The 14,414-nt window shown below is 43.2% G+C and overlaps 1 protein-coding gene across 2 annotated transcripts in view; it reads left to right on the top strand.

Annotated features, from left to right (window-relative positions):
• The first annotated feature begins 4,079 nt into the window (after positions 1-4,079).
• Positions 4,080-14,414, top strand: part of AKAP11 (A-kinase anchoring protein 11) — a 64,561-nt gene continuing 54,226 nt past the window's right edge. The window contains exon 1 of one of the 2 annotated variants that reach the window (XM_080659913.1): positions 4,080-4,281. The gene's annotated coding sequence lies outside the window, so the exon portion shown is untranslated. Of the gene's footprint in view, positions 4,282-4,719; positions 4,860-14,414 lie in introns of those variants that run through there. The other variant, XM_080659912.1, reaches the window with a different exon arrangement.

Consider the following 14,414-nt stretch of genomic DNA (forward strand, 5'->3'; position numbering starts at 1 on the left):
ACTGCATTTCTGGTCTAGCAGAGCATTTACAGGGACATCAAAGTTATCTAAGTTTTGATTTGTTGATGTGCCACCCTGGGGAGGAATGGCTTCATCTTGGGCCTAGGGATTTATTTCAACATGAGCAAGGGAAAGAAAAAATAGAACACACAAAGACTCCCTCTTTCCTTCCTTCCTTCCTTCCTTCCTTCCTTCCTTCCTTCCTTCCTTCCTTCCTTCCTTCCTTCCTTCCTTCCTCCCTCCCTCCCTCCCTCCCTCCCTCCCTCCCTCCCTCCCTCCCTCCCAATGAATAGTTATTGAATAACTAATAACATCCACTATGTGCCAGGCATGTGTAAGTGAAAACAGATGTAGTTCCTGCTTATGGGTCCCATAGTCTAGTAGAGGAGGCAGACATTAACTAAATATGTAATCACTCAAATAAAAATCATTGTAACTTGATGAATGCTTTGAAGAAAAAGAGTTATAGATAAGGACAAGCTTACTTAGTCTGGGGACTTAGGACAAGAGTTCTTGAGGAAATGAGAGTAGAGCTGAATGCTGAAGGATTCATGGGCCTTCAGAGGCTAAGGAGGATGGACAGATAAAGAACATTCGATACTGAAGGAATAGCTGAGGGAAGGCTCTGAAGTAGGGAGTCTGGCCCTATTTGAGGAACTGCAAGGAGAACTGTCTGAGAGGGAGAATGATATGAGAGCAGAGAAGAAAGTTAGATAGATCTTGGGTAGAACCATAAGAAGCCATTGAACAGGGGAGATGTGAAATGCCAACCCCACGGGGATAGAGTGCACATACCTCAAGCAGTAGGCAAAAAAGACAAAGCTAGGAGCAGAGCAACTGTGCTAGGAAAAGAAATATTTACTGTGTAAACTGTATACATTTTATTTTAAAAGGATTAAAAGAATAAGCAACATCCACACAAAACTATATACAAATGTTCAAAGCAGCATCTTACCGAATAAAAGAGAAACATGCAAATTAACATCTCTCTACTATGCCCACAGCCAATCAGAGTGAGTATGCAAATTAACCCAACAAAGATTGAGGTTAATTTGGATATGCAGGTGCGGAGCTGCCGGGAGGGGCATGACGCCTGCTATGAGGGGAAGGGGGGCTGTGGAGGGAACTACTGCAGCTGTGCTCTGGACAGAAGCGAGGACTTGCTGGCTCCCCCGGACTTGCTGGCTCCTGGGTGGGCCGGGGAGCTGGGACTTGCATGGCTCCCGGGAGGGCCGGGAGTGGGGACATGATGGCTCCCTGGCGGCCTGGGGAGTGGGGACTTGCCGGCTCCCAGGTGGGCCGGGAGTGGGGACATGCCGGCTCCCGGGCGGCTGGGAGTGAAGCCAGGGGAAAGAAGGCCTATTCTTGCACGAATATCGTGCAATGGGCCTCTAGTTATTCATAATAGCCAAAAAGTGGAAACAACCCAAATGTCTATTAACTGGTAAATTGATAAATAAAAGGTGATATGTCCGTACAATGGAAATATTCAGCAACAAAAAGAAATGAAGTACTGATACATGCTACAACACAGATGACCCTTGAAAACATTATACTAAGTAAATGATGTGAGACACAATGACATATTATATAATTCCATTTATATGAAATGTACAGTATTGGCAGATCTATAGAGATACAAAATAGATTATTGGTTGCTTAGGGTTAGAGATGAGGTAGGGAATGGACTGCTAATGGGTATGAGGTTTCTTGGGGGGGTGGGGGGAGACGCAAAACTGTCCTAAAGTTAGATTTTGGTGATGACTGCACAACTCTGAAAATATACATGCATGCATAAATAAATAAACAAACCACTTTAAGTGGGTGAATTGTATTATATCTGATTATATTGCAATGAAGCTGTTAAAAAAGAAAATAATTTTAAACATAATCAGGAACTAGGGATATCTATAAAAATGGATCTCAATCCTAAATTTCTTCTGACATTATATTCATTGTACTCCAAATAATTGACCACAATGACTGTCTTGCTAGGGTGAGTTGGGAGGATTTATGGCTCTATTAATACATGTTAGAATGGTAGAGTTGAGCCCATTGTTCATCTAAATTAGCAGTACCAAGCAGCTGTTTCAGTTAATCACACCAGAACTGCAAAAGGCACCAAAAGAGTGCTCAATTTTTTCAGTATTTTAAGAGTGGTCTTAATTTGTTAAAATAATACCTTTTCTCTTTTTAGTACTTTCCTTTGAAAAACTAACCCTATTAAGTTTTCTTAAAATCTTATTTTCATTAAAATTGTTAGCTTAACTTTAAGATATTGCCTTTTAAACATTTATTTTCCAGTTTTAAAATCTTGATTAGGAACATATGAATCATTATTTATTAAATACATCATAGGTTCAAAATAGCTATAGAGAAAGGAAATATGAGGTTCAGCAGGTGGCAATGCTTTTGCGTTCACACTCTGAGAAGGCCAAGGTTTCTTAGGGAAGCATTCCTGGTATCTGTATTAATCAGTTTCATAGTTCCTCAGCTGGTGTGCCTGTGCGTGTGTCCAATTTCATTTGACTTGTGCTGTTGACTCTGTTAGGTTCTTATAAAAATTTACTTCATTTCCTTTTCTGGCTTTCGCCTTACTGTTGTGTGAATGCTGAAGTGTAATTCAGGCTTACCACTAGCGTGAGAGGCTGGTTAAATTGTGCCTTGTTTATGTATGAGGAAGCTGAGCCTCAAGGATAAGGTACCTTGATTTGATTGCCTCACCAGTTACTGAGAGGTTTTCCAGTCGGAACTCAACTCTCTTGATTTCTGTTTTAGCAAAACACCTTTATTTTCCAACCTTCAACCTCTATCTTTTCAAGTCTTATACGTAGGAATAAATATCTTTATTGAATATCACTTTATGTTCCTTTTTCTTAGAACTGACTTTAGGATTAGAAGAAGTGCTTATTAGTGTGGTGTAACTGGAGGGGAAAGGAAATCGAAGGTGACTTCTTTTGGGCCATTTGTTTTCCCAAATAACAACTACCAAAAAAAAAAAAAAACCATTTATTTATCCTATTGTGATTAAATAACAGTAACTGAATATTTGTCCAGATGTTTTTAACAAAAGGCAGCAAACAGCACTAGGGCTCTGACCTAATGGATTTTAAAAGAGGAATGTCATTGGAAATTAAGTCTTTCAGGATTGTCTCTCACATGGATTACATGTCTCCCAATCTTTTTGCTTCCTCTGTGGCCTCCTTAAGATCCATTCTCTGCAGGAAAAAAATTTTATTTATGTATGTATGTATGTATGTATGTATGTATTTAACCGTAGGTGTCTCTATGTATGTATTTAACCGTAGGTGTCTCTCCCCTATTTAAAACTCTGTTTTCCACTGCACTTTGAATAAACTCCCAATTCCTTTCTTGGCTTACAGAGCCTACAGGATCTGGCCCATGTTTGTTTGCTTCTCCAAGTTTATTTCTTCTTTCTCATTTTTCTCCTCAAACCCAATTTAGGGCCTTTGAATTAGTGGTTTACTTTGCCTGGAAAACACTTTCCACTGGTGTTTGTTATGGAAATCACTAAGTTTCTCCTCCTCAAAAGGGACGCCCCTCAAGTAGCCACCCAATCATAATCACCATCACATCATTTTTATTTCCTTGGTATAGGGCTTAACACCAACAGATGTTTTTCCCTCCCTACTCCGGTTCCTCGTCCCTCCCTCCCCCATAAGATCCCTAGACCCTAGACTAGTCTTCATCGCTGCCCAATCGACAGCCTGGAGTCATGCCTAACATTTATAGGAGCTCACACAAACATTTTGAAGAAATGAACATATGAATGCACTCTTTCTCCCTGCCTCTGTCTTCTCCCAAACAGGGCAAAACTCATGATGAGATACTCTTAAAAATGTCTTTCTCATCTGCCAGGTCCCACCCTGAGGAACAGATGCCCTTGAGCAGTCTGCAGCTTGACTGGACTGGCCCTCCCGATTCTCAGTGGCAATGCTCACACACCAGCTTTCATCCAGGGCTTGCTTTCTCCGTGGCCAATGCTTTCACTTCCCGATTCCGATACGCGTGAAGACGTCGGGAGGAGCACTAGGGCCCCGAGGTTCCCGGATGCTAACGGTTGCGGTTCGGCTAGGGCCGTTGACTGGTGCGCTCTGAGTGGTCCTCCCGGGAGATGCTGAGAAGGGGCGGAGCCACCGAAGGGATGAGCCGCACTTGAGCGGTCAGAGTTGGTGGGGCTGCCGCTTGGGAAAGGGCCCGGGAGTCAGAAGAAAGCAAAGCTTGCTTGTGACGAAGAAGGAGTCCAGCGGACCCCAGGCGGTAAGACTAAGGGGTCCAAGGAAAGGAGGCAGGGCCTGGAACCAAACCTACAGAGCAAGCCAAGGCTTGAGGTGTTTTGCCAGAGGAAAGGGTTAAACGGTTTCCAAGGTAACGGATCAGGAAGCGCGCACGACGTTCGCCGCAGGTTCATAGGTTAGCCTGGAGTTTAAAGCTCCCACGGCTGTGCGGGTTCTGGCCAATGGAGAGGCCGTCTCCACCTCACGTGACGTGAAGGCCGCTCCGCTTGCTGCCGCGGAGCACGTGAGAACCTTTTCCCTTTTCTTTGCTTTTTTTAAAAGCCCACCCACTTTTGCGCGGGGTTGGTCACGAGGTTCTTCTCGCGAGAGGGCGCGCCACCCTCTCGCGAGAGTGAGTGGGAGGCGTGGGGATTAGGTGGTGTTGCGGGCCAGAGCTGTGGCGGCGGAAGCCTGGGTGGGCAGGGCGGGGGCGGGCCGCGGGGCGGGGAGGCGGGAGGGCTGAGACCAGAGCGGGCGGAGCGCCTGCCGCTCTGCAGCTTGCGCGCCTGGTCGTTGCGGGCTGGTGATAAGCCTGTGGGCTGCGGAGGCTGCGGTCCTCAGGTGAGCTGAGTGCGGATCCGTTCGCCGCATGTCTGCCAGTGGCGGCGGGATGTGGGGCCGCGAAGGATGGAGGGGCCCAGTTCCGGCGCCCCAGCCTCCGCCTGTCCGCAGTCTTTGCTCTGACTTGGGGCTGCTCAGAGCTGCGCCTTCGCTTGGAGGTGGGAGGAGCGGGGCGGAGGGAGGAAGCCTAGGGCACGGGGGCGAGGGTGTGTGAGTACAGGGGCTGAAGAGTCCTCCGGGGTCCAGAGTGTGGCGGCGGAGCTGCAGTCCTTCGAATGACAAGTTCAGCTTCCATCCCCGACGTGGTCTTCAGGGCCGTGTTCCCTCGGTGCGTGGTGGGGCGTGTGCTTAGATTGTGTTCGTGGTGCGCGCACAGGAGGGTGTGCAGGAGGGAGAGGACATTGCACTTTGTCCCCGAACAGCAGCATCCTTCACTGTCAGAATCCTTGAGACCTGGAACAAGGCGCAACCCGTGTGGCAGAAATGGAAGGCGTCAAGCAGCTCTTCAAAGGGTTGAAATTTACATTTTCGGTCAAATTTTCTCTAAGGCTAGAGTTTAAATGCTGGTCATCCGTATCCCGAATAGATTGAGTATACGTCTGTTATTCCAGGCACCTAAACTGCTTTTAAAAAAAACAACACATAGATGTGACCAAAGTATTAAAAACGTTGACAAAAAGACAATAGGAATAAAATCTAAACCATCACCGTAGTATGACTTGGTAACAATTCTTTTCTTCTGCTTAACCCTGTGCTCTAAAGCCTTATTAAACTGAAGGTGATTTTGCTTAAGATGTTAAGGAAATTTCAGGTCGAGAAATACTGCTGAGACATCTAATGGCCCCCTAGTGCAAACGTGAGTTAAAAATTCAGGTTCTCTTTTCAGCTTTGTAATTATTCAGTCCCTCGCAAAACATGTAAGCTTTCCTTAGCTTCTTCCCACCTTGTTAGGGATGTTATGATGATTGATACTGATTTTGGTATGTGTGGAAATGCTCAGAGAATAAGGGGTTCTCGATAAATGCAAAAATGGTTTTAATGTTTTATTTACTATTTTAGAGTAAATGGAAGTACAGTTCTCAGCGCATGATTTAAGACATTTAAAATATTGTGACTTAATCTTTTGAAACACACTTCGTTTTCAAGTAGTACCCTGGTTTTCATACTTTTTATGTTCCTTTTGCAGCACTGCTGCAAGGGTTGCCAGTGAATTTCACTGTTAGTTGCAACAATAACAGAGCAGTTTATGAGAGGTCAAAGAATGTAGGGCAGTTGGAACAAATGGGATCCCAAGCTGAACTGGTAACTAGTCATTAGGGTATGTCTGTACCTACCAACATAACTGCATTATTGATAAGGACTAGTGATATATCCTAGTTGTTGAGGATATGGTACTTGCCAAAGACCCTGAACCTCAGTGAGAAATTCTCTAGCTTCTGATCTCCTGGGGGGGGGGGGGGGGGAGGGCAAGTCTAGAAACTGACGAAGTCTTTTGCTTTAGAGGCTTGAAGAAGGATAGTACATTTAATATGTGTACGTGTAAATATTATATACATATTTTTCAATTCTAGGAACTTACCTTCTAGAAAAGGAAATCAAACCCAATCAGATGATACATTATTGCTCATTTTTAGGGAAGTTTTCATTTATAAATAGTGGAGTTCTGTCTATACTTGGAGAACATGTGAAAAACTTAGGAAATGTCTTTTTGAGAATGGGAAAAAGAGACCCATCTATATTTAAAAAAGTTCCTTCCCATTCCATATTGGCAAAGTGATATTCAGGGATAGAAAAACGGACTTATTTTATTTATTTTTGCTGGTCTTTATAACCTTTTGGCAAGGGTTTCATGCTTTTAGGATGTGTTAGTTGTTTTGTCTTGCCTTTGAAAAGTAATTAAAGTAATTTTGGGTAGAATAATTATTTAAGTAAGCTGAATTTGTTCTTTTTCTATTAAGTCACCTACCTTTTAATAATAAAATAAACTACTTGGAGAGAACAAGGAGTGGGGGCAGGTCAGGAAAAGATACCAGCTTAGCTTGGGCTTGACTTAAGGGTGTCTATATTGGTGAAAAGGGGAAAGGAAAGAAAAATACTTTATCAGTTTAAAAACAGACCAAACTTTTATATGTAAAAGTTCATTTTATTTTAAAATATTTACTAGAAATTGAGGCATTTGAAATACATGATGGGCCAAAAGTAGGTTTACAGTTCCCATGGAAAATATTACAATCTATATATATAAAAGTCCAAGCGACCGGCTGGCCGGCCGGTAGCTATGCCGCACACTGACCACCAGGGGGCAGATGCTCAACACAGGAGCGGAAACCACAGGCATGGAAACATGAAACAGACTGATGAATTTCAGAGGGAAGGGGGAGAGGGGGAAGGAGGGAAGAGATTAACCGAAGGTCTTATGTGCCTACTAGAGGCCCGGTGTATGGATTTGCGCACCAGTGGGGTCCCTCGGCCTGGCCTGTGGGGATTGGGCCAAAACCAGCTCTCTGACCCCCTGAGAGGTCCCGGATTGTGAGAGGGCACAGGCCAGGTCTAGGGACCCCACCGGTGCACAAATCCATGCAACAGGCCTCTGGTCCTATATAACAAAAGCCTAATAGGCAAATTGTCCCCTTGGGTGTTTGACCGCTTGCTATGATGTGCGCTGACCACCAGGGGGCGGTGTAGAATGAAGGAAGGCCCTGGACAGCAGCCAGAAGACCCTGATTGGCCCTTATCTCCGGACAGGCCTAGGGACCCTACCCATGCACAAATTTCCTGCACTGGGCCTCTAGTTTTAAATAATAGTACAAGAATAAACTGTTTTATGTACTCACAACTGTAAACCTACTTTTGCTCCACCCTGTATATAGATTAGAAACTTGGCAGGATAAAAGGAGAAAACATTTTTAACATGTTTGGATTAATCTGAGAATGTTTCATGGGAAGAAATAAGAAGTGATGTAGTGGCCTGAAACAGGGAGTATATTTACTTGAGTGAAAATGAGGTAAATTGTGAAGAGTTTTAGGTTTTGGAATCTGGCAGATCTATAAATATTACTGAGCTGCTTTTTCCTCATCCTGAAAAGAGAGTTAACATACCTCAAAAAGTATTGTAAAGAGCATAGTAGTTGCATTCTCAGTCTTTTTTTTCATTGATCTCTTTTAATGGCTTGAGGATTATTTGTGAGGAACAAAAACCCATTTGAATTAACTTACTTTAAAAAAGGTGTTTGTCAGACACTTAGATGACTGCCTCTAAAGTCTATTGTATGACATCTACTCCAGCTCAGTGTCCTAGGAACCAAAACATCTTCAAGGGGTTAGTCTTCTTTTTTCTGGGAATTCATGTTCTTATTCTTTGCTACTCTATGTTTTCTGCTACTAGCACTCTGTTATGTCTGGTCCAGGTTTTTTTGTTTTGTTTTGTTTTTCAGATTGTCCCTCTCTTTAAAGCTCCTGGTTTCTGCTTCCCCATAACTTTGGTTTGCATGAAACTTTGATTTGTCATGGTGCCAACACCAGACTCACTTTGATATTGAAGTATGATTCTCAACAAATATCTCTGTATCTGAATTTCTGAAGAGAGAATCTGATTGGTTAGGTACCCCTTCCAGTTCTGTGGGCTGTGGTTGGGGGAAGATGAAAATGGGAAAATGGATGGAGAAGAGACTTAGGTGTGTCTCACAGTTTGTACTTTTTTAGACTGTGTACCGAAAGTTCTCTAAGAAAGGGATGTGGACAGGAAGGAAATAAAACATAATTAAAAAAGAAAGAATATCATATCCACTCTCAGGAGTTTAGAAGTCTAGTGATGACCACTTCATATTTAAAACTATTTCTTGAATTTAATCACATTAAATTCTTCTAAATCTACCTCACCTGCTTTTCAGACTGCTACCTATTTGTGGTTCTTTGTTTATCTGTCCAGGAACACTTTATTATGGTTGTCTCTTTGGATTCTCTCTTGATCCTCTGTTTTTCCCCAATCTCTAGGAGTCCAACCATTGCCTGATATATTGCAAGGTTTTTCTACTTTGGTTGGTGGGAATGCAAACTATTCCAATTCCTGGCTGGATCCAGGTGTTGTTTGGCCTATTGCTCTTTGGTAGTTATTTTCCCAACCTCAGATATTATGCACAGATCAATATTGAGCCAGGGACTCTAGGGGAACTCATCTGCACATTTCTAAAGCTCTTACTCTTCCTGAACTCTGTCTCCAGTACTCTGCCCTACAAATTCTAGACCAGGGGTGGGCAAACTTTTTGACTCGAGGGCCACAATGGGTTCTTAAACTGGACCGGAGGGCCGGAACAAAAGCATGGATGGAGTGTTTGTGTGAACTAATATAAATTCAAAGTAAACATCATTACATAAAAGGGTATGGTCTTTTTTTTTTTATTATTTCAATAGTTTTATTCATTTCAAACATTTTAACAAGAAGAATGTAAACACTAATTATTATAATTTGAAACTTCAAAAAATGGAGGAATCATAGCACAATAACATACCTTATATTGAAGATGGCAAAGGCAAAATAAAATTGCCTAACAAAGGAAAGGTACAAAAGCCTTTCAAATTAAACTTAAATATAATAAAATAATTTAAAACTAAAACAAATAGAAAAGAACAAAATGTGTAAACAGTAAATTAAACATTTTCTTTAGTGCAACTTCCAAATTATGCCCGGGACGTAGATGTAGATGGCAATGTAGACTGGGTTGAAAGGTTTTTGGTCTTTAAAACATCAACTTCAGTGGGAACAGTGTTGTTGGTCTCCTTTTTAGCTAATGCTCTGATACTGTGCTCTCCAGGGGCGTGTCTCCCTACATCACCATGATAACGTGTCTACGCATTCCCCGGGTGATGTCGGGGGACACGTCCGCGGGCATTACAAGGAGCCTCTGGAAGATTGAGAGGTTGTTCCTTCTACTGAATGGGCGGATTATATCCGCCCACTCAGAAGGAGCTGTGGCCGTGTTTCCCGATGTTGCCATGTTAACACTGCTGCTGGTGAAGGAGCGGAGGGGAGAGCAAGAGAACCCTCCACTCTTTCGTCTCCGCGGGCCAGATAGAACAGCCAAACGGGCCAGATCCGGCGTAGTTTGCCCACGGCTGTTCTAGACAATTTGGCCTTCCCAAACTCTGATCTTTGTCGCTGCAGCTAGGTGAGGCTTTCCTTGCCCTATGTTGTGACAAGGATGTAGCCAGATCATAGTCCTCCTTTGCCTGTTGTGTAATGTTTGAAAACCAATGTTTTACATATTTGTCTTGTTTTGTTATAGTCATATTGAAACAGAATATTAATTTTTAACACTTGGCCATTTGTTTGGGATTTGTCAGAATGTATGTTTGGAGCACATATTATAAATATTTCTCAAATATTATAAAATTAGAAATTATTGTAGTCTTTTATTTTCTCAAGTAATTCATTAAATGTATCCATTTAAACATTTAAAGACATATTTTGCACTTTAAAAAGAATTACTTTTAATTAATTGAGCAGATGTTTGAATCTTACTGTGTTAGAATGCAAATACAGTAAAACACTTTTGTCTCCAAGGAACTCACAATAGGAGGGAAGCATGCAAACAATTGCACCAGAAAAATAAAGTACAAATCACTTTGGCAGTATAAAGGGGGTGGCTACTGTTTGGGCAAGGAGATAAGCCAAGCCTTCCTAGGGAGGCCCTTGAACTGATGCATGAAGAGTCAGTAGCAGTTCAACTGATGCAAGAAACAGATTTGATGAATGTTTAGGAGGAGGATGGGTCAGGACTTGGTGATTTACTAGATGTGGTAGTCTGTAGCAATTGAGGGGAAGGTCAGTTTCTAGTTTGGCTTACTGGCTTATTTGGTTTACTGAGTCTTCCTGATACAAAGAATGCAGGAGGTGATTGTTTAGAGAGAAAGTTTCATTCAGTTTTCAAATGTAACTAATTTTGGGGTAATTGGGACATTTAGTCAGAAGTACCTAACAGAAAATTGAACATAAGGAACTGAAACTAAAGTGCACGAAGTGTACTGAAGATATACTTACATATTAGGGAATTATGTGCATAGTAAAAACCAATGGTAGAGATAAAATACCCTTGGAAAACTAAATAGAATGAATGCCAAAGAGGACGAGGTGGAGGTTAGAAAACATTAGTATTTGAGGCCCTGGCTGGTGTTGCTCAGTGATTAGATTAGAGTGTCAACGGTTCGATTCCTGGTCAAGGCAAGTACCTGGGTTTTGAACTGGATTCCACCCCCCAGTGGAGGCTTGTGGGGGAGGTGACTAGTCCATGTGTCTCTCTCACATTGATGTTTCTCTCTCTCTCCTCCCCCTCTTCCCTCCCTTCCACTCTCTCTGAAAAGTAATGGGAAAATATCCTCTGGTGAGGATTAAAAAAGAAAATATTAGTATTTGAGTAACAAATTATAAAAGAATTTAGAGACGGTGACTAATGTAATGGCTAGAGAGATAGACAGGTGTTTCTCAATCAAAAATAAAAGAGTACTTGTTAAAAAATAAAAATTTCTATTTTCCATGGAGACCTGAATCTAGATCTTCGAGGTTGGGGGAAGATGTTAGAAGTAAGCTGGTCCTTAAGTGTACTGTAGTTTGAGAATCGGTGCAGTAGGAAGAGAGTCAAGATAGAACACTATTGTGTTTTTTTAAAAATATATATATTTTATTGATTTTTTTACAGAGAGGAAGGGAGAGGGATAGAGAGTTAGAAACATCTGTGAGAGAGAAACATCTATCAGCTGCCTCCGGCACAACCCCGTCTGGGGATGTGCCCACAACCAAGGTATGTGCCCTTGACCGGAATCGAACCTTCGACCTTTCAGTCCGCAGGCCGATGCCCTATCCACTGAGCCAAACCAGTTAGGGCAGGACACTATTGTTGATGGAAGACTAGGAAGGCGTTTTCAGAGACTCCTTGGCTTGGTTAAGTCAGGTTATAAAAAGGCTAAGAAGTAGAAGATGCTGTCTTGAACATTTCTTAGGCCAGAGGAGAGGAGAAAAGACTGGGAAATATTTGTTTTTCTTATTATAAAAAATGTTTGCACACCCAGAAAAATAAAATACACAATATTGCATTTACCCAGACAAAACCAATATTTATACCCCTTAATATATGTTCTCTTTTATTGCACATAAAAATATACACATGTAGAAATACAGATTTTACATAAAATGGGGATAATGTGAACATGCTGGAACCTGCCTTATTTCACTTAATTTATTATTTATATATATAAAAGGCTAAGTGTCCATCCATCCAACCCGTAGCTATGATGCACACTGACCACCAGGGGGCAGACGCTCAATGCACGAGCTGCCATGACAAGCACTGGCCATTTAACAATAAATGGCACAACAGAACTGGTGCTGACAAACCAACACTCAGCTTTCCCCAAGTGGGACACAGGCCCCACCATCACCCTAGAGCGACACCCCACCAAATCACAGCCAACACTGCCAAGACCCCATGGCACAGACCAGTTCAGCCTGGAAACTGTGGTTGTGGGCACCGGGTAATGATGTCATGTAGCAATGCCTGGCTTCCTCTCCCTAGCGACTAGTATCCTTGGAGTTTCTTCAGCCCAGGAACCCGACTTGCTTTATAGCCAGGTGCAAACATTTTACAGTTTAACCAAATGTTTGTGAGGTGTTTTCCCGTGCCTCATCTCATTTGATCCTCACAGAAGTCCTGGAGTAGGTAGATAGGAGACTTGGTAGAATCCTATTTTCTTTTCATTAGCAAGACGTGAATAGAAATATTAAAATACTAGAGGCCCGGTGCACGAAATTCATTCATGGAGGGGTGTGTCCCTCAGCCCAGCCTGCACCCTATCCAATATGGGACCCCTCAAGGGATGTCCGACTGCCCGTTTAGGCCCGATCCCAGTAGGATCCCTACTGGGATCGGGCCTAAACGGGCAGTCGGACATCCCTCTCACAATCCAGGACTGCTGGCTCCCAACTGCTCGCCTGCCTGCCTTCCTGATTGCCCCTAACCACTTCTGCCGACCAGCCTGATCACCCCCTAACCACTCCCCTGCCAGCCTGATTGATGCCTAACTGCTCCCCTGCCAGCCTGATTGCCCCTAACTGCCTTCCCCTGCAGGCCTGGTCACCCCTAACGGCCCTCCCCTGCAGGCCTGGTCACCCCTAGCTGCCCTCCCCTGCAGGCTTGGTCCCCCCCAACTGCCCTCCCCTGAAGGCCTGGTTCCCCCCAACTGCCCTTCCCTACAGGCCTGGTAGCCCCCAACTTCCCTCCTCTGCCAGCCTGGTCACCCCTAACTGCCCTCCCTTGCTGGCCATCTTGTGGTGGCCATCTTTGACCACATGGGGGCAGCCATCTTGTGTATTGGAGTGATGGTCAATTTGCATATTACTCTTTTATTAGATAGGATAGAGGCCTGGGGCACGGGTGGGGGCCAGCTGGTTTGCCCTGAAGGGTGTCCCAGATCAGGGTGGGGGTTTTCTTGGGGCATGGGGTGGCCTGGGCGAGGGGCCTGTGGTGGTTTGCAGGCTGGCCATGCCCCCCGGCGACCCAAGCAGAGGCCCTGTTATCTGGGATTTATTTATCTTCTATAATTGAAACTTTGTAGCTTTGAGTGGAGCCAAGCCTCCTGCTTGCTCCATGGCCACAGCCATTTTTGTTGGGATTTATCTTCTATAATTGAAACTTTGTAGCCTTAATCGGAGGCCAAGGCAGGCCAGGGCTGCGGAAGCTTGGCTTCCTCCATTGCCGGGGGCAACTTAAGCCTCCTGCTCTTTCCAGCTCCGTGCTGCCGCCATTTTTGTTGGGACTTATTTATCTTCTATAATTGAAACTTTGTAGCCTTAAGTGGAGGCCTGGGCCCGCCAGGGTGTGCAGAAAGCTTGGCTTCCTCCATCGCGGGGGAAAACCCAAGCCTCCTGCTTGCTCTGTGGCCACAGCCATCTTGGTTGGGTTAATTTGCATACTCGCTCCTGATTGGCTGGTGGGCGTGGCTTGTGGGTGTAGCGGAGTGATGGTTAATTTGCATATTACTCTTTTATTGGATAGGATTTCTTCTAATTAGTTTCCTTTCAGTGCATGAATCAGTGCACTGGGACACTAGTCTTCCCATGTTATATGACATTTTATAACATTTTAAAAAAAAACAACTTGTCACGAGTGACTACTATCATGAATTTAGTCTGTATCTGTCATTTTTCCTAGGTGTGTGCATACACACACATAGGTGTGTCAGAATTGTGTTTGTAATTTTTCTTTTAATCACAAGTAGAGAACACACTATTTACACTGTTCTGTAACTTGTTTTTTCCATTAATATTTTGTGGACTTGCTGCCATATTAATATGTATTGATATAACTATTTCCAACAGCTGGGTAATAATAATATGAATATATTATAATTTATTTTAATTGATGGACTTATAGATTAGTTTTGGTATTTTATCTTATTTTAATTAATATTCGTTCACATATATCTTTGTGGATTTTTGTAAGTATATATGTAGGATAAGATTTGAAATTGCAGGATCAAGGGATACGTATAACTTATTAAGAGTGT

Source organism: Plecotus auritus, assembly GCF_963455305.1.
Source record: "Plecotus auritus genome assembly, chromosome: 3".
Classification (NCBI taxonomy): Eukaryota; Metazoa; Chordata; class Mammalia; order Chiroptera; family Vespertilionidae; genus Plecotus; species Plecotus auritus.